This window comes from Rhinolophus sinicus, linkage group LG02 (assembly GCF_036562045.2).
Source record: "Rhinolophus sinicus isolate RSC01 linkage group LG02, ASM3656204v1, whole genome shotgun sequence".
In the NCBI taxonomy this organism is placed as follows: Eukaryota; Metazoa; Chordata; class Mammalia; order Chiroptera; family Rhinolophidae; genus Rhinolophus; species Rhinolophus sinicus.
Genome location: NC_133752.1, coordinates 100,428,892 through 100,452,722, shown reverse-complemented (window position 1 = coordinate 100,452,722; position 23,831 = coordinate 100,428,892). Strand labels below are relative to the sequence as shown.

Sequence of the window (23,831 nt, the reverse complement as noted above, 5' to 3'; positions counted from 1 at the left end):
ACTATTGCTACCATCCTAGAAACCAAATTTTATGTACACCACCTGACCTGGTAACCACTTGCATAATTTTTGTGATATATATACAAATAAAAATTGTATACATATTGCAATTTTCAGGGTTCCCATGACCACCCTCACTTCTGATGCCAGTTGCAAGTTAGGGGTTCCCTAAAACCAACCTCAGGTTCTATAATTTGCTGGAAGGACTCAGAACTTATCCGAGCTATTGTGCTCATAGGTATAGTTTATTACAGTGAAAAGACAGATGTTAAAATCAGCCAAGGGACGAGACCTATGGGGGAGGGTTCCAAGTATTAGTTTTTGGTGGTCTCTCCCAGTGGAGTTGTATGGACAGTGCCTACCTCTCTCAGAAATGATGTGTGACAGTTTGTACACAGTACTGCCAACCATAGAAACCCACCCAAGCCTTGGTGTCCAGGCTTTTTCTTGGGGCTCAATCAACGTAAATGTGGTTGGTCATCTGCAGGGCTGACTTTGTTTCCAGCCCTTTCAGAAGTCAAGTTGATAGGGGCCACAAATCACATTGGTGGAATAGATTATCTGGTACGGCCCGAGGTCCCCAGGTAAACAATGACATTCTTTTTTTTTTTTTTTTAAGACTTTATTGGGTTAGGGGAACAGGACTTTATTGGGGAACAGTGTGTACTTCCAGGACTTTTTATTCCAAGTCAAGTTGTTGTCTTTTCAATCTTAGTTGTGGAGGGCGCATCTCAGCTCCAGGTCCAGTTGCCGTTTTCTAGTTGCAGGGGGCACAGCCCACCATCCCTTGCAGGACTCAAGGAGTTGAACCGGCAACCTTGTGGTTGAGAGCCAACTGGGCCATGTGGGAATCGAACTGGCAGCCTTCGGAGTTAGGAGCATGGAGCTCTAACTACCTGAGCCACTGGGCCAGCCCAACAATGGCATTCTAATCAGGCAGAATATTCCAAGGTTTAAAATCAGCTTCCAAGAGCCAAGGACGAAGGCTAGACCTCTCTTTGGGCAATGTTAATTCTTTACTGCACATATATGAATATATCTTTTCACTAAAAATATAGTTTGATCATGTCTGTTTTATCTTCATATAAATGCTTAAGTATTACATACATTATATGCATACTTCATATAAATATGTAAAACTTTTGGACTTCATATAAATCATTTTATGTGTACTTTTATATTGTGTTTTGCTTCTTTCAAGAGTTGTTTCTTATCTATTCCATATTGAATGAATGTTCTAGATGTTCCCATCAAATATTAAAGAGAGTCTTGATCTTATTATAAGATGAAAAGGGAATTTGATAAATAACTAGAGTAATTATATTATAGCAGTGAAGCCAGCCTAGAACTTCCTGCACAAACAGCCCACTACCCCATTTGTCCATGAGTGTTCCCCTGAGTCTGCAGTGAGCAGCCTAAATGATTCCAGAATGAAATACAGCCGTTTTTACTATAATGGTCTGAAAAGCTATCACTTGCCTATCTACATTGACCAGCTTCCGTTATTAGGATCTCATCACATCACCCTGCAATATCCCCAATGAAGATGAAATCAACCACAGCCTAAACCAGGGGTCAATGCATTTTTCGGTGAAGGACCAGAGAGTAAATACTTTAAGACTCTCGGACAATGTTCTCTGTGTTCCTACTACTCACCTCAGCTGTTGTGGAATGAAAACAGTCACAGACAGCATATAAGCAAATGTGTGTGGCTGTGTTCCAATAAAACTTCATGGACACCAAAATTTGAATTTTGTATGATTTTCACAATTAATATGAATAATGTGAAATATTATTCTTCTTTCAATATTTTTCAACCACTTAATAAGGTAAAAACCATTACTTAGCTCACGAGTCATATAAAAACAGGTAGCAGGCCAGATTTGGTTCTGGGCTATAGTTTGCCAATTCCTGTCGAGGCCAGTACATTTGGGGGTTCTACAAATTGGGCTTAGATTTTCCATTTATGAATGTAGCAGAATATTCCTCACTACTCCTAATTCATCAATCTTATACCAATGGCAACCACAAAAATGAGTTGTAACTCATCTGTAACATGTTAGAACTCAGTTTGTATTGCTTGGCCAAAAAATTTTACAATAAACAATTTTACAATAAAGCATTGGACCAGAAAACAACTAGCTAATGTTCTAGATTTTACCACCTAAACCAAGCATATTCCCATAATAATCCTCTTCCATCAAATTCCTAGATAGAAGGACATTCATTTTCATTCTCACCCTCAATTCAATTGATGTGGATAAAATAAAAGATAGACATAGGGTACCAAAATCCGCAAGGTAATACAGACAGACCCTAGTAAAAATCTTATTGGCACAAAGTTGGCAGAAATCAATTAATGCAGCACTATCATTTTATTCTGATGAGGACTGAACAGTTCCCCACTACTAAATTTCACTCCTGCCTTCACTTTAGGTCAGTGAGCACAATGAGCAATTTGCAAGAGCAATATTCATCTCACTTGCTTAACTGTTATATATTGCTTTCATTCGCACTTTTTCTTTAATAAAAAAATGAGCAATTTTTAAAAATTATATGTTAGCATAGACTCTCTCAAATTAAAGAACTGAACTTAATTGCTTTTATGTTTTTCTTCTTTAGGTCTACAGAGCTAGAGAAGGAGGAATCCAGACAAGCAGGTAAGAGCTTGCTTCTTTTGCAGACCTAATGTGGATTGCTTAACGGTACCTGCTAGAAGGTGGTGATGGTGGTTTACTCATGTGGATTACACTTTCTGTTTTTTATATTTTCTGGTATATAAACATTTCTGATGTTTCTCTTTGGATTTTTCTCCTCTGGATTTTGTTTACTGTTGAGTCTGATTCGTTGTCTCTTTGGATCACGTTTACATCAAAGCTCTACCTACTGTTGGATACTGGCATTTCTGTATGACAACTTGATTTCACATTCCTATACTACTACAGCTTTTGTTTTATTTACTAGTTTATCCAACACGCTGGCTTCTTTTAAAAAATAAATTTTGAATAAGGTTGTTGGAAGAACGTTCAGAAAATTAAGCCTGTGGGTATAATTTTGAGGTTGGAAGCAGTAGACTATATGCCAGCTTCGTCAGTCCTGAATTGACAAAATGGACCCCCGTGTCCAGTGACTCTGTCACTTCTACCTATTCATACTACTTAGCAAAACTGTGGAAAGAGGTCATATTTATTTTTTTCTTTTCTGTGATTTTGAATATCAAAATAGCGATATTCAAATTAAAAGAATAATTAATTCTCCTTAAATAATTCTTTTTTTGTTTGTTTGTTTTTTTTTGTTTGATTTTTATTAAATTTATTGGGGTGACAATTGTTAGTAAAATTACATAGATTTCAGGTGTACAGCTCTGTATTTTAATACAGGGGCACTTTCCCTAATGTAGCATTTCTATATCCAGATTGAGTGAAGATATATGCAGTGCCCAATTTTCAAGACAGCCCGGAACATACGCAGAAACTAATCAGCCATTTTCCAGTCACCATCACAGATAGGCTATTCAGAATCCTTTTCCTTCTTCTCTTAGGTTTCTAAACATCCTTGCAATTGAATATTGAGGGCCACAAACTCTGGAACATTGTTGCTGATAAATGATTCCTATTAATAGCAAATTCATTCATTAGAGCTTTTTCATTTGTTTTGGTTTTGTTGATTTTCATGCTTGTGTTTTTCTTTTTTGTCAATGCATTCCATTTTTCTGTTTCTTTTCAATGTTTTAATCCAATTACCAGCCCCGTAAACAAGCATTTGCCACATCTACAGTAGGTGCACTGAACTGTGAGGAGAAGTGATTTCTGATCACAGACAGGCTAATTTTCAAGGGACAAGAGGAACAAAATGCAGTGAACTGCATAAAAGAATAATGGTAAATACCTTGTTAGGTGACATATGGCACAGATTTAGAGCACAGATGGGAAAGGAAAAAGTTACTTAATCCTAAAATACATATGCATTGCATGGATAGAAGTTGCTATCTGGCTCTTTTATGATCTGCTTGGTTATGAGAGGGAAAAGATTTTATACATTTTATTGCTCAGGAGAATTCATTCATATGAGGTTTAGCTTCTCTAATTGAGAGGTTCACAAAAAAACAATTTAGATCATTTAAAACCCTAGACTTTTGTCGGCCAGACCAATGGCAAAGGCAGTTAGCCAAGTGTGTCATCAGGATCTCCGCATTTTCAATTTCTTATCCTTGTCCCTTTTTCTTGGTCCCCTTGCTTCACCCCTTTTTAGAATTTCAACCTTCATGGCCTCCTATCCCCACCACAACCACCACACACACAAGTCCCGCGTACTCCCTGCACCTTGGTGTATGATTACTAACATCTTAGGGAGTTATCCACATTACAACTGTCACGTATGACCTGGCACCCATGCCTTGGGATAAAGGGAGGAAGTACTGACAATGGAGGATTTTGATTGCTTCAATACAAGCCAACAGATGGGCAAATATACTAGGATGTAATAGGACCTTCACAGATCCCCTAAAATCATGGGGATCACACTGCAGAGTGGGTTGCTCCTTCATCAGTGTGAAGGCTGACCAAGAATATCTACTAGAGGCAGAGTCAAAACAAAGTGAGTTTGGAAATGAGACGCCACTCTTTTATGGCCCCATTCTCACCTGCCATTATGAGTGACGGGTATGGGGGAGGGGATGGACAGCCCTTTCCACTAGGAGAGGGTTCAGTTATATAAAAATCACAAATAACAAGAGCTTTGTCAAATTAGGCCACCTTCCATCACAAGAACAGAATATCCTGTTTTGAAGCTTCTAAGTCAGAAAAACAAGGGTCATAGGCTACAGAGCATTCAAGAAAACCAGCAGGTGCATAATAGTCACAGACTAGAAACTACTTCACTGAGCCTTTCACTATAGTGAGTTAAGATTCCTACATAATGATGACTTCTCCTTGGTCATAGCAAAGATAACAAAGACAGGAGATTTAAATGTGCAAATGACCACCAGAGACCAAAATATTAGTTTCTTAGGGGAAAAGAAGAGCTTGAAAGTGTTGTCAGAACAAGTGACGTGCAGTAACAAAAGCAGGTAAACACTTACCTGGCTCTGTGCATATTGTGGGTTCCATGACCCTCTGGGGATGGGTAGTCTAGAGGCAGACAGACCAGCTCTAACTTTGGCCCTGCCCTCCTCTCCTCAGAGGCCAAAGGAAACGGATCAAACATCTGCCTTCGGATGGTTTCATGCAGCATAGTCTGACTGTACTTAGTAAATGCAGCTTGAAACGTTTTTTTAGTTCTTTAGTTGAACATTAAATCATAAAACTTCGCACAGTATTTAAGAGACATTTAGCTGCCAAATGATGAATAAAATGGGTGATTTAGACACTGAAATCCAAAGCTTGCTGTCACTTTTAGCATCACATTTCATTATATACTGTAATATTCAGAGCAATAACTTATAATGACAATGGCCGTCACACACAATATATTCTGTAGATCCACTTCTGATACTAGCAAAATGTGTTTTATATAGACTATTGTCCATATGCTACCAATCCACAGAGTTCTGACTTTGGTTTCAAAGGTTTTATATGATATCTCAGGGGCCTAGACCTAAAGAAAAAAAAGAAAAAAAAACAAAAAAAAAACAGGAAATGTTCATTTGAATCCCGTCCTAATTTGAGGCTGACTTCTTGGCCCAGGACCCCTACTGATAAAGAAGACTGTTGCGGATATGGGTGTGAAACAGTCTGTTTCCTAAGAGACCAAAGGCACTTGCAGGAGCTAGGTAAAGAGACCAAACACAAGGAAGGCTTCAATAAATAGAAACTGACATTTAGAAGAGGAATAATCTACTTTGGTTTTCTACATTGATCAAATTCACTGATTAATTGCTTCGCTGTCCTCTTCCTATACTTGAGGGGTCAGAGGAAAGAGGCCAGTTCGGAATGGTAATGGTGGGGCGAGGGGTGGACTGCCCTCTGGGGCCATCCTCACCCACAGCTGTTACAGCAGTCTCTGCAAAGCCCGGCTCTGTGTCCAGGCCCCTGCTGCATGACATAGGAGGGAGTGTTATTGACAGTTCCTCTGTCAGCACGGTGACGATCTTATAAGAAGTTGGACTTCATTGTCAGCAGGTAATATTAGATTCTTTCCCTATGTTGAGAAGATAGGGAGTGTTTCACTTTGCATGTCCCTATGCTATTTGCAGATTAGCTGGAAAGGAGTTTGACATTATCACCATGGAAGTCTGAATCAGGTAGCTTTAACAGGAAACTTAATTACTGAAAAATAACAGAGAGAGAGAGAGAGAGAGAGAGAGAGAGAGAGAGATAGTGTGTGTGTGTGTGTGTGTGTGTGTGTGTTTCCCAACCTCTGTTCACTCATCCCTTCTTCTGTCGAGCAGGGCAAACTCCCCATCATATCATCAGGGTTGGTCTACCCTCCCATGACCCAGTCCTGTAATCCAGCTTTCTCACCTTCCTGTATTTGGGACACGAAGTCTGCCTTGATTTCACATTCTTGATTAAAGCTTAACTAATAGTTCTCCTACCTAAATTCCTGACCTCTGGTATTTATATACTCCTTAACCCTCATTTTAGGAACCTGCAGCTCTCACCTCTCATCTATTTTGGTTCTGTTTTCCTAGTCCTAATGTATCCTCAGGCTCATGAAAACACCCTAGGGGCCCCTTTCCATTTCATTTCACAGAGGAATCTCTTATACAATCATTGCACAGATGGGCATAGTTACAAAGCACCGATGCTGTGGATCTGAGCTGCTTTTTAATGGATGCCCGCAGTCTATGCCCAAAAGGACTGCCATGGAAATACTAAAGGTTAACATTCCTCCACCTCAGATTTGCTACTGAAATTAGCAGAGCTCATTTGAGAGATAAATTTCCTCTTTAAAAATTTATTTCCTCTGCATTCATTTTCTCGTTCTATAAATGGGAACATGGGCTCTCATAAAACTGAATTAAAATTATCAAATACTATTGAACCAACCTAATGAAAATTTTAACCAAAAGTCATTGTAAATTAGGTATGTGCTATACTGAGAACACAAGCCTTTGTAAAGTAGATATTGTTCTTACATAAACTTGTGAATGAGGACTTTCTTGAATAAATTACCGCTTAATAACATCAGAGAGTCATTGGCTGGGTAAATATCTCCCTGGAGTATTCACTGAGATTCTTGAATTTAAATATTCAATAGAATTTCATATTTGTCACCTTTACTAATGAGTTTTTCTTTATAAAATCATTATTAGCATGAAAAAGTTAAATTTTGTGTCTAATTTTTTGAATTAATGCTGTTTAAAAGACCTCAAGGGGTTGAAATTTGTCCTCCTGGAATGCAACATTTACATAATTTCTATTGCCCCACCATTTATTCTCCCCAATCCACTGTCAATTTACTACCTTAAGCAGGAAGGAAAAACATTATCAGCACAGCCAGATGTCTGGGAATTTCTGCTAAAGAGGAGCCATGGACCTTCTCAAAGGACCAGATAACAAAATCATGTCTTCCATTCTAATATGTGATTTGAGCATCTAAAACTTTTACAGTGGTTCTTTCTAAACCACATGTTCTCAGCAGGGGTTATAGCGGCTACTACATATATAACTCATGAACACGTTTCTCAAAACTGTTAAGTGATTCCCTGAGATGTACGAATCTGCTTGATATTTGTTACTCTGGAGTTTGGGGGTTTTGTTTTGTTTTTGGATTTGGGAATTTACCTGCATTGCTTTCATTTCAACATGGCAGCAGATACACTAAGTGTTCTCTTATCAAAACAAGAAGTGCAGGTCTGTAATTTCAGCTGGGACTTATGTAGATGGCCCATTCTGCAGAACCCTGGGAGGTTGAAGATGAAATGCTTGCTTATAAACAGACCTGAATTGCTTCTTCCACATAGGGAGTAGCAAGGCAATGCCATGAGATTTCACAGACGGAACCACACTCAGAAAGAAAGACATAGGCGCACTATAATCTCTGTTCTGTGCTGCTCAGATCCTGCCCAGGCTCCTCTTGTTTGCAGCTAACTATATTCCCAAATTCACAGGAGACATCAGACCCCAGTGGACTAAGCCAATAGGATATTTGATGCACGTCTACTACAGAGAAAATCCTGGGCACAACATTGGGACTTCAATGCACTCCTCCCTGAGCACTAGGTAGTCATGCTGTCTTTACAAGATTGATAGCATTTAGTTTCTCTAAAAACTGAATCAACACCTGAAGTCTAATCCATGATGATTTAATCGATTATAAGAAAACAAATGGTACCCTTTCTGAGTGCCCAATTTTTTAATCACCTTTGCAATATGTCAGGTCTAAAAAAAGGAAATTCAACATCATAACATGAATAATTAAAACTAGTATTTGAATATACTTCATAATACTGTGAAATTCTTAACACATGGGCTAAGTATATTAACAGAAAGTACTCAAGGATGGTTTTATGCCAATGAATTTGCTTCTAAGCCAACACCCAAGAAGGCCTGCAAATCACATGGTACAGGATATATTTGCAAAAAACCCAGATTAGCAAACAACAAAGTGTGCACCCCAACCTATGCAAAGATTTTAAGCAGAAGTGAAAGTTGTTTCCACCTTATGCTACAGATTCATTGAAATACATATATTCTAACAAAATTATATATATATATGTATATCATATTTTTTACTGAATTTTAAATCAAATCAAATCAAATATGACTAAAATCAAATAGGAACTCCCACAGAAAATATTTCCCAGATTGAATCATTCAACAAGTATAGGCTGAGAAGAATCTAAGTACGAGTCAGATTTTATTGGCAGGAGTCAGAGCAGACAAGTTTGAGGATGAACTTTAACCCGGAACCAGCTTGGTGGAGCAGGACGTGTTAGTTGCTAGGTGCTGCTGTCTCTGGCCAATACTAAGGTTTCTCTTTTTACCCTTTCTCCATCTTCTGAACTCTCTCCACTTCTTCATTACCCTCTATGACTGTAGGGATTTCCTCCATACCAGAAGATTCCCTGACCTCAAATTTGAAATTTCCAGGACTTTGCAATGTCCCGTCTTTTGACTGGTTTATTACAATGTCTGAGATGCAGGTATTACCTTTGAGGGTAGGATGTACTGTAGTCTGAAATTCCCTTATGTTTGAGGTTTCAGTTATATAAAAGAGTTGTTTCCTGTGTATCATTTTTGTATAATTAAAATTATGTGCATATTTAATGAGTTATCCATGTTTATCTGGAAGCAATATCCTACATATGATATGCTGATTTGCCCAAATAAAAGTAGAAAATTAAGTTAAGGATGTCCACTGCCCCCATCAGGTCTCCCATTATATATGCCCCTATACTGGTTGGCAATAGTGCAGGCCTTAAAGATAGAACACCTGGATTCCAAAGCCCATATCAACCTTCTTGAAGCTGTGTGTCCTTGGGGACATCTTCTTTTGTTGCTGTGGTTTCCTTTAAAGGAAAAAAAAAATGGAGAATCGCAGTATTTCCTATCTCACAGTGTGGTTTTATGGATTAGATAAAATATGTTCAAGATGTCTGGTATCATGACTGGGACATGTTGTCATGATGACATCTACCTTCAAACGTGCCTGGGACATGTTGTTATTGTGATATGTGCCTTAAAACAAGGCAAAGGAAGTAGTGAGCCACTTGGAACAAGCATCCAGTTGAGTTCTGAGGCTGAGTTGACTCTAACACCTGATTGTAGAGCGTCATAAATGATGAGACAGGAACACTAACACCGAGGCCTGGGGATCGCCGACATGGTACTCATTTTTTGCAGGATGTTTCCAATGGGACAGAGCTGTGGAGAATTGGTGATAAATTACCAAAACAGCTCTTGGATCACAGCTGTCCATTTCAAATAAGGAGGACCACAGAAACCCCATCTCATTAAGAGTGCTCCCAGCACTGCTTCAGGCAAGGTGTAAGAACAGGGCATAGTGTAGACCAGCTCTCTAGGCATCAGGGAGGGTTGATGTGGCAACCTCAAGCCCCGGCATGGTACTACTGTTTCATTTTGTAGATCCTAGAAACTTGTCAAATGGGACCGTAAATCTATGGCGGAATATTCACTTTGTCTGGAAAATGGCTCCAGGAGACAATCTTGAGCCAATTGAATTATTCATGGAGTCCAGAGTGGTAGAACAGAACAATTTTAATAGCAGGCTATGCCTGTTACATTATACAAGTTAACTGACTTCCCCACACTATAACACATCAGTATAACAATACCTACATCTCTAAGGATATGGGAAGGGTTAAATCACAAATATAAAACAAGTGAAAATGCTGAGCGAAGTCTTTGATGCAAAATAAATGATACATATTATGGAATGGTCCTTCCTTTGCTTTTTCTTGAAAGAGGAGAAACCCTACATTTTTGCAGAATCACATACCCATCAGTTCTCAGGATAACCCATCCAAGCCTTGGCGTAGCCTTCTCAGTAAACAGCAGGTCTGGGGCTCCAATAACGTGCTTGTGCAACAAACACATTTGAAGCTCAACTGCCCAAGTGACGTCTTTTTTATTCTATCTCACTTTACAGAAAAGTCAGCAATGAAAGACTTCTCATAGCTTCCATCTATTTATTATCAAAGCAAACAGCAAAAGACTGCAAAATTTAAAGAGCCATTTTCACACACGCCAACACATAAGGAAGGGCTGTCTGGGGTCAGTCTTTTCAATAACACCTACATAGAGTTTTCACTGTCCTAACCATCACTCTTAATTCTAAAACTCAGTAATGAATATATAATCTATAATGTATATATAATATATAATTATATAATATACTGGTAAATTAATATATATGCAGTATACATACCTATTATATAGTGTATTATATACTACATACACTATTTACTAGTATATATCTACTATATTTACCATACATCATAGAAGATACCCACTATTACAAACTAAAGTAAGATATATAGAGAGATATATATCTATATAGATATAGATATATATCTCTCTATATATCTTACTTTCTTCACAATATGTTTTATATTTCTCACAGATATTTTTTAATGAGCAAATTTGATAGAACATGCAGAAGGTCCTTTGAAAAATTAAATATTATCCCATTTATGCTGCACGTTTTGTTATGTGTAAGTATGCACATATGCATACCAAGCTTACCAAGGAAAATCATGTTCTGAAGACAACTATTGTATTTAAGTTACTTTCTTCCTCATTATTAAATTAATTATCATGATAATAATTATCCAATCAGGATAGGAGAAAATTTCTACAAAACTTCTCAGGATTTGAGAATAACTAGTCAGTCCTACAGATGAACTTGATGATATAATAAGTGCTTCTTATGGCAGCCCCTGGGCCAGGCATTATGCTGGAGAAGAGGACGTCAGTGGTGATTCATACACAGTCCTCGTTCCATAGGAATGGGTCCTTAGACAGTCAGTAAACATTCCTGGAGGAAGTGCTCCACTCTCTGAAGGGTGATTGCAGTGATCTAGACAGGCAGTTGGGGTGAGGGGTGGAAAGGAAGTGAGACAAGGATGCCCTTCCAGGCAGAGGTAGCTCAGACGTTCTTCTTTGGAAGAGGTGGATGCCTGAGGCAGAATGGTCAGAAGGTTGTGAACTGCAGTAAGGCTGCTTTGGGGGAGCTCCCAAAGCAAGAGGAAGGCAGGGTGCCAGAGAAGGCTAGACTCTCCTGGCGCATTACTGACCTGACTATTTTAAGATTGGGATTTTATTTTAAGAGCCAAACTAAACTGCTTCTGGCTTTCAACTGGAGTGAAGAGATTTGTGTTTTCTGAATGGCAACTCAGGCGATTGATTGTGAAGACTAGAATGGTATCTTCAAACTATTTTCCAGATTTTACACCTTTACCTTCATCTTAGGGGAGACTCGTCTTAAATAGATAGAAATAGCATCTAAATACTTAAATGTTGACATTTCAATATTTCCAGAAAAAAAGTCCAACCTTCACCATAAATTGAAAATATGGCTCCACTAGATGTCTGAAATTCCCAGACAAAAGGCTTACTCCTTTGGCTGAAAGCCTTTTGTCCCTATTAAAATGATTTTTAAGGACACTAAGATGTAGCACATAACCCCATCTGTCCATTATGCTTCAGTATAGATCAATCATTGAATCCTTTCATGGACAAGTTTTGTTTAGGAAGAGACAAAATAAAAAACCAAATATAGGCAAATGGATAGGGCAGAATTAGTAACACCACGGAGACAAAGGGAAGGCCCAAAAACCAAATTCATGGACTTTACAATTTATTCTGATCACCACCTTGTGTGAGGAACGTTTGCAAGAAGCCCCCGAATACCAACCGCTGGCATCGTTATTCTTTACATTGCACCTGATGCAAAGATCCAATCTGCACACCTCCCTTTTTCCTACTGTAGCAAATAATAACAATGAGACCTAAGCTCAGATTTATCAGTGGCTCTTCTGTATAGCGACTCATGAAAGCTCCAAGGAGTCTTTGCGTTTTTCCTGGAGTAGAAAAGGGAGGAGGGCAACTGCAAGCTTTCTGCCTATGCACAGACTAGGGCTGCCTCCCAACCAGCTCAGAAGGATTAGACAGACAAAACCCAAACACAGAAAAAGATGCAAATATCCCCAGGAAGTGGGACAAGTATGAGCCTCGGCTCCAAATGTCAATTACTGGAAGTCTCCAGAGCCTGGTTAAAAATAGATATGCAGGTTTCTTTGTTCACATGTCAGAGAGGGGCATCCCATCAAATCAGATTCCCATCACCCTCTTTTCACCCAATAGCTGAGTTGTCAACTATTTGCAACTGTGAATCTTGGTTACAGGGCTGTCACAGGGTCCAAATTAGCATGTGCCCTTTCAATTATATCCAAATACCAGTGTCTCCAGCTTTTCATAGGATGTGCCTGATATGGGGACACACAGAGACATAATATGTGTAAACATTGCAGTAACCAGGCTCCCCCCACCATGCCAACCCAAATTGCCTCTGTGTGTTTGTGTGAGGACAGGGAATAGGGGCGGACAGCAGTGGCGGATTGCTGGGGGGCAAATTAGGCAAAGCAGGAGGCAGGACCGCGTGGAGATGAGCGCCCACATCCTGTCTTCCATTTCTGCTGCCACCTCACCTAGGGGCCTTAGGAAATCCCTCATACTGCAATTTTCCTCTTCTCCATACTTAGGTGAATCCCTAGCTACCCACCCTTGCCCAAAAAATACTGTACAAATGAATTAGACTTAGACTGAATGACTCACGAACTTCTCCTGCAAAAGTGCTTAACTTTTCAGTCCACTCCGAATTAGACTTGGTAATTGAAGGAGCCGCAGTGCAGATATTCCCAAATAACAGACAATCTAAAAGTCATTTTGATTTGTTTCTGGTAGGTAATGTTTGATTTTTGAGGGGACCAGCGGATTCACTTCCCTAATTAGTTTTCACTTAAGCCAGCACTAAACTCATAGGTATTCTGCTCCGTGAGCCCTGCCTGGTTTGAAACAAAAGGACATGGAATAGGAAGAAGATGCCCAAAATGTAATTTTGCTACTAACAGGGGAACTATCTACCAAATGAACAATTTACAAATTCTCCGTAAATCTAAGTTTAACTTTAGCAAAAAGAATGGTGGTGGTATGCTTAACTTGTTATTTTTGCCAAAAGTTTCCTTTATACTTGACAGAGCCCTTTATGTGTCTCTCACCTCTAAGTCTTTGAAATTTAACCTTGCTGAGGAGTCCCCAGTCCTCCCCCACCAGCCCAAATGAATCACTCTAGTTGTGTCAACGTTTGGGACATCTTAACCAAGCTGATGACATCTCCGCAATAGTTCCTTCCACAGATAAGCAAGCATGTCTGAGAACTACTTGTCCCTGTACAAATCATTCCAGATCTATTTTTGGTGATGAACAAAATTTATTAGAGCTCGGATATACTGCTCTTTAAATATAAGCAATTGTATTTCCCTGACCATTTTCTAACATGTGTTTTCTTGCCCCAAATAGGTACACAATAAAATATTCTATAAAACTGACTGTTTCAAACCTTTATGGCGTCTACTCAGAAGGGCCATCCTGGTCTTCCTGACAGCTCTCAGCAGTCCGGCTGTCTCCTGTGGGCCTAGTTATCTCTTCTCAGAACCTACAGCCATTCCAGAGCAGCGGTGCCTTTTGCTTCCTCTGTCCTGCCCTCCAGATCCCTTCAAATCACAACCACCGTGTTCCCCCGAAAATAAGACCTAGCCGGACAATCAGTTCTAATGCATCTTTTGGAGCAAAAATTAGTATAAGACCTGTTCTTATTTTACTATAATATAAGACCAGGTATGATATGATATGATGTGATGTGATATGATATGATATGATATGATATGATATGATATGATATGATATGATATGATATGATATGATATGATGTGATATGATACTGGGTCTTATATTAATTTTTGCTCCAAAAGATGCATTAGAGCTGATTGTCTGGCTAGGTCTTATTTTCGGGGAAACATGGTAACAAGTTTACAGTTCTTGCCAGGAGCTGAGAACTATTCTGGACCCTTCAAGTAGATTAACTCAGTTAATCACAACTCTATAGGTAAGATACTTCTATTATGCAAATTTTACAGATGAAAAAAACTGAGTGGTGAGACATTAAGTAAATTTTAATACAGAGCAGTAAGTGATAGTAAGCAGTAAAATGACAGCTCAAACCCAGCCCACTGCTTCCAAAGCTCATGCTTCTACCTGCACCTACCAGTGAGACTGCCCCCTACCCTGCCTGGCATCTATACTTACCCTCACGGCTGTGGCTCTACTAAGGACCCATACTCCAGTCCTGAAGATTCAGCCCCAAGCACAGTTTCATGTGGGTCCTTTCAACTATCAGTAGTCTCGCAATGGCTCTCAATCATCAGTTATGACGGTCTGCAGATGGGAAATGGTGTGTTTAAGTAACTGCCCAGGTGATTCAGTGTACAGCCAGAGTTGGGAACCATTCATCAAGATTAATAGAAGGAAGAGACAATAGAAAGTGATGGGCAATACATGACTAGATGCTCTAGATTCTGAATCCCTCCTCTACCTCTGGGCCTGGGTCCCTTTACACACATAAAAATGTGTAGCCCTTTCTCAGATAAGGGACAATGGCATGTAATTAAGTTGGACCTCCTTCTTTCTTGAAGGAAGAAATCATGAAATCCTAATCAACACAGCAGCGTAATAGCCTAGGAGTTTGGGTAAGAGAACACATGTGAGAGCTCCTCTGCCTTGAAATATTTGTGATTGCAGAGAGAAAAATACACACATACACACACACACACACACACACACACACACACACACACCAGGGGTGCCAAAAAAATGTATACGCATTTTAAGAGATTGTTAACGTTGCTCAAGCAGTACTTCACCATAATCAGAATGTCTGGACCTCTTGTAATTGCAGAAGTTGAACATGACTTGTATTCATCTTCTATTATCAGTATATATTGAGCATTACAGTTTTAGTTTTTTCTTTCCTTAAAATGTGTATACGTTTTTGTTTTGTTTTTGTTTTTGTTTTGTTTTGTTTGGCACCCTCTATATATAGTGCTAACTCTAAATGGCAACCTGAAGATGGATTAAAATATCTTTCCACCTTGGTTCCTCACTTTGCATTTACAGTAGAACTTCCATCATTCTCACTTCAGTACTCTGTAAGCCAGATAATTATTTGAAACCCCCTGCAGTCCCAAAGCTATCTCTGTGCAAAGATTTAATGTCTGTCTGAGTTGTACAGTGAGATTTCTGATTACTGAGACTTCATTATCTTTATGAAACAAGAGACAATCCATTTACTGACATACAGAAAACTTTTATCATAGACTGTTAAGTCTGAACTACCATTGTCAAAACAAATAGATAAAGCATACGAGTATTGTGTGATTTAATTTCCTTGATTTTTTTCTGTCTGTTTGCCTACCCACTCATCTACAAAATTTGGTAATTCACAATGGGGCTATTGTCATTAGTCTGAATTAGTCAGGTTCTCCTGTATTTTAGAAATGAAGTCCTCAGGAGCTTGAAATTCTTGAAATTATCTAAGCGATTTTCATTATTGGAACTTAGATTTTTACTAAACAGAAATAATGAACAATAATATAATAATTAAACATCAAGGGGTACTTTATTTCAAGCTGCACAATTAAAAGGCTGGTGACCAGCAACGTGGCAGTGGAGTGGAGTCTCTGGTTTCTAGAGTCTGCAGTTGCTGGAAAATTTGGGCTGAGTTGACTCCCAGGCAGGCAGATTGCTTTTTCCTTCATCCTGCCATCTGTCCACACTGATGTCCTGGCATTTGTGTCTTTTGGGTCTCAGCACAGGCTCTTAACCATGAAGCAGAAGGTTTAACGATGATCATAGTATTTAATAGTAAGAGAATCCCAACATTCCCATCACAATGCCCCCAGACCATCCCAGAAGACGTGAAGGAGCTTATATAAGAATTCATTCATCTTCTCTCTCCCCTAGTATCTGTCTAACCCACTCCCCTTCCAGACTCTTCCATGAGTGAACATAAAGATACAGAATCAATTTGTGAAGCTCTCAAACTGTGTGAGATGCATTTTCTTCTCATTTCTCCTCCTGCTCAGCATCCAAGAACTCACTAGAGTATAGACATCTCCCTCCTTCTCTGTAGGAACTGGAAAAACTCAGGATAAGACTTTTCCATAGCACTGGAGTAACTCTGAAACATTTGCATTTCATTTCTGCTATGGATCGAAAGGCTATTTTGAACTTCAAGTTGGGGGCAGGGGGAGTAATGGCAGGGCAGAGTAAAGAAACATACACAAAAATCTAAAGAGGAGCCTCAGAACTTCTCGCTTATTCACTTAGCACTTAGGAGGTCAGAAAAGAGTATGAGTTCAGACTCATATCCTCCCCCAAAAGCTTGGATTTCCTGTTACTCCCCTGCTAAAATTGGGATGAAGTGCTTTTAACTGTTTTAAATGTCCTTAATTTGCCAATTATTCAAGGTATTGGCTCAGTCCGGGGCAGTCTCCTCACCTCCATGTCCCCTCCTCCCTGGCTTTTTCAGCCTCATCTCCCAGGTTATTTACTCTCACTCTTATTCCAGGAAGCCACATCTAGGCTTTCTGGAGCAAGAGTGAGAGTGCCCATTTCCAGTGGTACTTGATGAATCGTGCTGGTATCCTCCATGTAAACCATACATGAAGAGGGCAAGAGCCATGGTTACTTGTTCATTTTTATCCCTAGTACCTAGCACAGTACTTGGCACAAAGTAGACACTCACTAAATTCTTGTTTAATGAGAGTGAGTGAATGAATGAGCAGATGGATGACCGTGATACCTGACTCCCTCTCCCTGTTCCTACCAGTACCCCTGGTCCAGATAGCCCTCCAGCCCTTCTCATTCTCCTGGAGCCCTCCATCATCATCCTCCACTTACAGTATTTTAACTCAGAGTGCGTTCCATATGAAGGGAGACCTCCAGCCTTCAGCATACTGAGAGGTGGGAAGGAAAAGCATATGCAGAAATAGAAAGGTTCTGCCAAACAGGAAACTAGGGTTGAATTTATGGGCCCCTCTGTAAAAATGGAAAGCAAGACCTCAGGTTTTCCAAAAGCCAGATGTATCAAAAGCTAATAATGATATTGGTGGAGGGGAGGGGAAAAAGAAAAGAAGGGGAACTAATTCATGGAATTAGGGAATCAAGAGAAATCAGTGACATTGGCACTGATGATAGGTTTAAGAAAACTGACCAAATGAGAAGCTATATATTTAAAACGTGGATTGGCTATGTGGTTGCAACACAAATTGCATTCATTTGCATAAATTGCTTATAAATGTTGCCTAAATGTGATGTAATAAAGGAACAATTTTATTTATCATAATATACAAGTCAATGTTTATCCTTGTGGTCAGTCTTTACTAGGATGGCAAACCCAACACATACATTATTTTTCTTCTTCAATTATCTGTGTATTTAGCTTGGTCTATTCTTACAACTTCAGAAAGCTAGGAAGAACTCTGTGACTATGCATGTGTTGAATTTTGCAAGTCATTAAATGTTTTAAATAATTGGAATTGGCTTTATCAAAATGGCTTATTGAAATTGGCTTTACCAAAAATATAGGTAAAATCTCGGAGCTTTATTCCACTTAGGAATAAAGTAGGAACAAATGAAAAAACTTTTCTGTCAGGACCTACCTTTAATTCAACTGAAATCAACAAAAATTAAATGAGTACTTTCCATGTAACTGATTGTAAAAATAGCAGATACAGAAATTTTCTCAAGTCTCCTACCCCAGCTAGATCTTTTAGGAAAAGCAAGCCCAAAAGTAGCTAGGGCTAATCACAAGACCAGATAAATTGTCAATCCATTATCAACCTCAACCCATCCACCTCATTAGACTCACAGCATTTGTAGCACCAGTCCCATCCTCAGCTTCTACTTTCACAGTAATCAAAGTCATGGGCCTCAATCTGCTATGGAAAGAAGGTTCCTAAGTCATAAGTAATACTTAGCCAGTTCTCAACCAAATGCAACCAAACCTTTAGTTATTCCTGATAATGGGAAGCAAGAGGACACATGTATTAAAATTTTCAAGTAGTGCAAAATCCTTCCTTAACCATATTACTGTTGAGCATGAATGTATCTTAAAGGTACCCAACTAGAGCCTTTCAGATTTCATATTAGGAAACAAAGGTCCACAGAACTCAAATGACTTCTCAAAGGTCAGAGAAGCAGTTAGTAGTAGCTGTTAAGAACAATACCCAAGTTCCCAGATACAAGGTGTGATTAAAAAGCATGGTGAATGTTTAAATTAATAATAAAAAAATTATTACAGTAAAAGACACATTGCTATTTATCCCCCTGAAAATACACTCCTTGCTTGGAAAACACTTATCCCATAGTTTCTGCCACTTTCTGAAGCAGTTCTGAAAGTCCTCTTTTGTGAATGTCTTTAGTTGTGCTGTTGTGGCTGCCTCATGTCCTGAATCATTTTGACTTGGGGGAAGAGCCAGAAGTTGCACGGTGCCAGATCCAGTGAATAAGGTGGATGAGGATACACTGCAATGTTTTTATTTGACAGAAATTGCCTTATACCAGAAGCGATGTGTGACACGGAGCTTTGTCATGATGGAGCATGATTTATGACATACTTTAAAACACACCTTCTCTCAACCATAGCTCACACCTGACTGACTTCCCTGAATAAGTTGAAACTTGTCACACACTGTTAGTAAGGTTTGACAGCCGCTTCCAGTATTGAAGATCCCTGCCTTTCCATTGGATGGCACTCGGCAGCAGCATTCACTGTAGTTTTTTTATCATACCTCATATATAGTCCAGTGACCTTTCTCTACCTAGATTTTACAACTTTAAACTTTATAGTTGCACCAGAACTTTAGACAGAGAGATTTGCGAGCCACATAAAGATTCCCTCCCTCTATGTCATCTACTGATTTGAAGGAGAGAAGATAAAGCAGATGAAAATATCAAAGCTCAGAAAGCCTTTAATTTTACAAGTAAGAAAGCAACCATTCCACCAAGACTCTTGCTCCAACTTTAATCTTCCAAAAACAGGCCAGTTTTTCAATAAAACCTCTATTCTTGGGGTCAATACTAAAATCGTGAGCTCTGACTTTGGGGGAATTGCCTCTCCTCCAATTTATCAGTTAGAGTTAAATATTCAAATTCATTTGAAATGCTGGCTCTCTAAGTACGATCCGGCAGTGGAAATATAAATAATAATTCAATTTTAGGGTGCTAACTACAGAAGCCAGACTCTATAATTCGTGCACAATTTGATTTGGTAATTTTCCAATGGAGTGTGTACCCTCAATCTCCAGACATTTTATTAAATGTCAGCAAAAGCTTAGCCATCTGATACTAGTAGGGGCTTTTGATTATGTCAGGCAGGGTAAAAACAGACTTCTTTCCTCTATTTAAGGTAGGAAAAATTGGTCAACCGAATGAAGTGAATGTGAAGCAATGCTGAAATGATAGTTGTCATTAAATACTTGAATGATGAGAATGTGAGATGAATTCCTTGTTAATATAGAAACAAAATTTTAAAAATGGCTGAAATACAATGAGACCGATTTTTGGTTCACGTGGAGAACACAATCCCTCCCCATCAGAGCTGGTCAATAATATAAATGAGCCACCTCAAGAATCTGTGAGCAACTGGTCACTGCTGAAGCAGAAGCATACTGGGTGACCCTGTGTCAAGGGCGGTGTAGATCGGCTTTCCTCATTGGGCGCTGGGGTTGAACAAGATGGCCTCCTTTTTAATAATTTCCCTCTCATACCAGGCGTAGTGCAGTTCAGATGCTATAAATTGATTTTAGTAAGGTTTGAATTCTTAGTTTAAATCAACTATTAATAAGTATCTAAATTTGTTCTTTTCTAAACCCTGTACAGAAAGAAGTTCAGGGACACAGACCTAGCCCTTACACACTTAAATACCTGCACACAAACAAGGGGATAGGTATGATTTCACATTTTGTGCTTCTGGAGATCATCTGAGGGAGAGAAATCATGAAAATACTGAGTATTTGAGGCAGGGAGCAAAAATCGAAGGGCATAAAAGAGGAAACATCAATGCATTGTTAAATAAATCTTTCCTGTTGAACAATATTTCATAGTACTGGTTTGGTCCACAAGCCAAGATACACAGGACTATGTTTAGACACTATACTGAACATATGTTTTAATTAAAAACATAGGTAAAATCTCAGCTAGAACACAGTCTAAAATCCCATCATTTTGCTTTACAGATGAGGAACCTGAGACTCAAGAAGGTGAATGACTCCCCTATAGCTCACAGGATTATCATGGTGCTGGGGGATTGGGCACTGTTTCTAGCCAAGCTAATTACTTTATGTAAGGGCTGGTGTCTTGGGACAAAAGACAATGACATTAAATGGCTCCAAAGAAGGAAAAGCAGGCAAATGACTTGGCACGTATAAAACACCTCCAAATTCAAACAACAGAAGTTGCGTCAGTGCACAAAACTCAAGGCAAGAAGAAAACATTACAGAGCTTCATGATAAGAAAAGTCACTGACTCAAGAAAGAAGAGGAAATAATAGGGAAAGGGTTATGGATTATTTCATTTCAGAACTATTTCTCTTGTTTTCCTCTCTGTATTAACTATATCTCATTGTGAGATCTTTCTTTGGAGTCTGATACAAATGGTATTATTGAGCCAAGAATGAAGTCTAACATACATGAGTGAAATAATGTACTGTGAGTGGTTGAAAATGTTATTTAAGAAATAATAATCCTGGTAGCATATTGGTATTCACCTTGAACTTCACACACACACACACACACACACACACACACACACACACACACACTAAATTTTTATCTAAAACAATGAAATCATCTTTGCATAAACTCTATAAAGGCAAAGGCTATTTCTGGCCTGTGGTCTTTTAACTGCCTGCCCTGCAAGGTATTATATATGCAATATATGCTTAATAAATACTCACATATGAAAAGGATGATGATGATAACAACCTTTGCCAAATGCCAATTATAGGACAATCCAGTCAAAGCTTCATGGGTCAATACATCAGCAGAAAGGAAGCAGCAAATGGAATTAAAATAATGTATCTGTTTGTTCATTGTTAATGGCTGCTATGAATTTGAATTAGGCCTGTAATTGCTTCCCTGATATGAGAGCAAAATGCCAAGGTAAAGACTGTAATTAACATTCAGAAGGAAATGTAGGCCCAGAGTATGGGGATGGCTTTGAAAAGAAATCTCCAGTTTCCTCTGTCCCCCTTCCAAGTCCTTCCTAATTTCTTAGCATTCTTGGCTCTCAAAATTCTCTGTTTGTTATTTTTGATCTCTCCCCACCCTTCTCTTTCAACTATTGTCCCTGGTTTTGAAGCCAGCAAAATGCCTGTCTTTAAAGAATGCTATTTCTTTTCTGAGAAAAGTTAGGGAATAGGAAGTGTTTCAAAAACAAAATTCAACTAAGTAAATTTGAAGATCTAATTGGCTTTATTTAATGATTCATGAATCAGGCAGCATCCCATCTAGCAAACAGAAAGGAGCTCCCAAGAGCTGTAGAAAGGGAAAGGCTTTTAAACGCAGAAAAGGGGTGAAACAAGGAAGTTTTCCAGCAAAGAGTGCAAAAAGTGAATTGTTGTTGCAGGCTTAGGTCACCTCCCTGAAGGGGTCCGTAGGGGGACTTGCTCACTATTGTTGACCAGGTAATTCCAGATTGACTGGTTAAACATTACATTATTGGGAGATGCTGAAACTGCAATTAGGTTAGGTATTAAGTGTTGGTTTGCTGATGTGGGGCTTAGCAACAGTGACTCCATTTTTGGGTCTGCTGTTTCTCTTTTAAGTGCAGTAACTTCCCTACCAGCAATAATGGGAGTCCCGATGAGGACAGCATGGGAAGGCCTCAACACTTAGAATAAGACTTACTGTCCAAGCTCCTCCGTATCCAAGGGGGGAGGTGAGCTGTTTGTTTTCTTCTGTTACATGTCATCATTGCTTAACAGAAAAAGGGCAAGAATGTGACTGACCATCTTATGTCCAAAGGAAACCAATCGACACAGTTACATTTTTCAAGAAATACATAATAGCAATTACAATACAATTTTTAAATCAAGCACTTGGGTTTTTCTGATTCCCATCAGTTGGGATAATATCTGTGATCTCTTACTCCTTTCACTGGTTTGAAATGTTCTTGCTTGATACATAGAACATCCTCAATTTCTCCTCCAAATCACGAGATTCTAGAAAGAAGATCAGTCTCCCCAAGGGAAACTGATGGTTTTGTGCTTGAGTGAATAACAAAGCTAAGAGTATTTGCTTTGTCCATTCCTTCCCTCGTGCTCCCTTGCTCTGTGCAGGATTCTTCCTCCAGCTCATAATGATGTTTTGACTGAGGATTTCACAATCCAGTCCTGAAAACTCACAGAACCCCACCTGCCACTTTTCAAGGACTCAAACTCCCAGAGCACTAAAAGAATGCTTTAAATAGCAAATGCAAAACAGTTTTCTTCTCTAGGGTATGGGGTGCAGGAACAGTACATTTGAAACAATAGTGGGAGGGAAAATGCATTTCTCCAAGTAAAATCTTCAGGTATGTTGAAGTTCTCGCAGTCGTAAAGTGGGGTAGAGAAATGGATTTGCTATAAAAGACTTCATTGTCTGGGAATAATTAGTGTTCCAGGCAAAAAATTTCCTACGATGACGATTTCATATCTAAGTAGAAATAATTACAGGGAGACAGGAAGCACAGTTTAATCAGTGGGCGTCACTTATTTAAGAAGCATGTACTAAGCATAGGCTGTATGTGTAGCTCTGTCTTATGAGCATAACTGAACCCAGCAGAAGTATGTTTTTGATCGGATAATATGATTAAGGAAAGAATTGTTTGGTTGAAAAATCAATTGCACTGGATACCCATTCCCCAGTGAACTTAAAATCTGAATTTTGGTTTTTCTGTTCCTTTCTTGGGATGACTTTAGAGTGTCAAATTTTGTCTCAGGAGCAGTAGGGGTTTTATTTGCAACACAAAAACTTCACAAGAAATTCTAAAATGTAGTAATGGAATCAGTAGAAAGCGAGGGGAATTTCTGTGTACCTCTAATGGAATACCTTTCTCATTTGTTTTCCAAAAGTGAAACCAATGGCATAAATCTGAGATATCGATATTGTTATATAAGGGTATAACAGTCAGGAAAATGAACTAACAGGACTGTACTCTCAATCCATTTTAAAATTCAGACTACTGCTGAGAATTGGGTATTTTTAGAGTTTCTTTATGTCAAAGATTTTCACCCACAACATTATTGACATTGTGAGTCAGAACTCA

General features: G+C 38.9%; 1 protein-coding gene across 2 annotated transcripts in view; it reads left to right on the top strand.

Annotated features, from left to right (window-relative positions):
• The window catches only part of CELF2 (CUGBP Elav-like family member 2), a 786,847-nt gene that overhangs the window by 185,899 nt on the left and 577,117 nt on the right, over positions 1-23,831 (top strand). For both annotated transcript variants that reach the window (XM_019738197.2, XM_019738201.2), the window contains exon 2: positions 2,623-2,660. The gene's annotated coding sequence lies outside the window, so the exon portion shown is untranslated. The remainder of the gene's footprint in view (positions 1-2,622; positions 2,661-23,831) is intronic.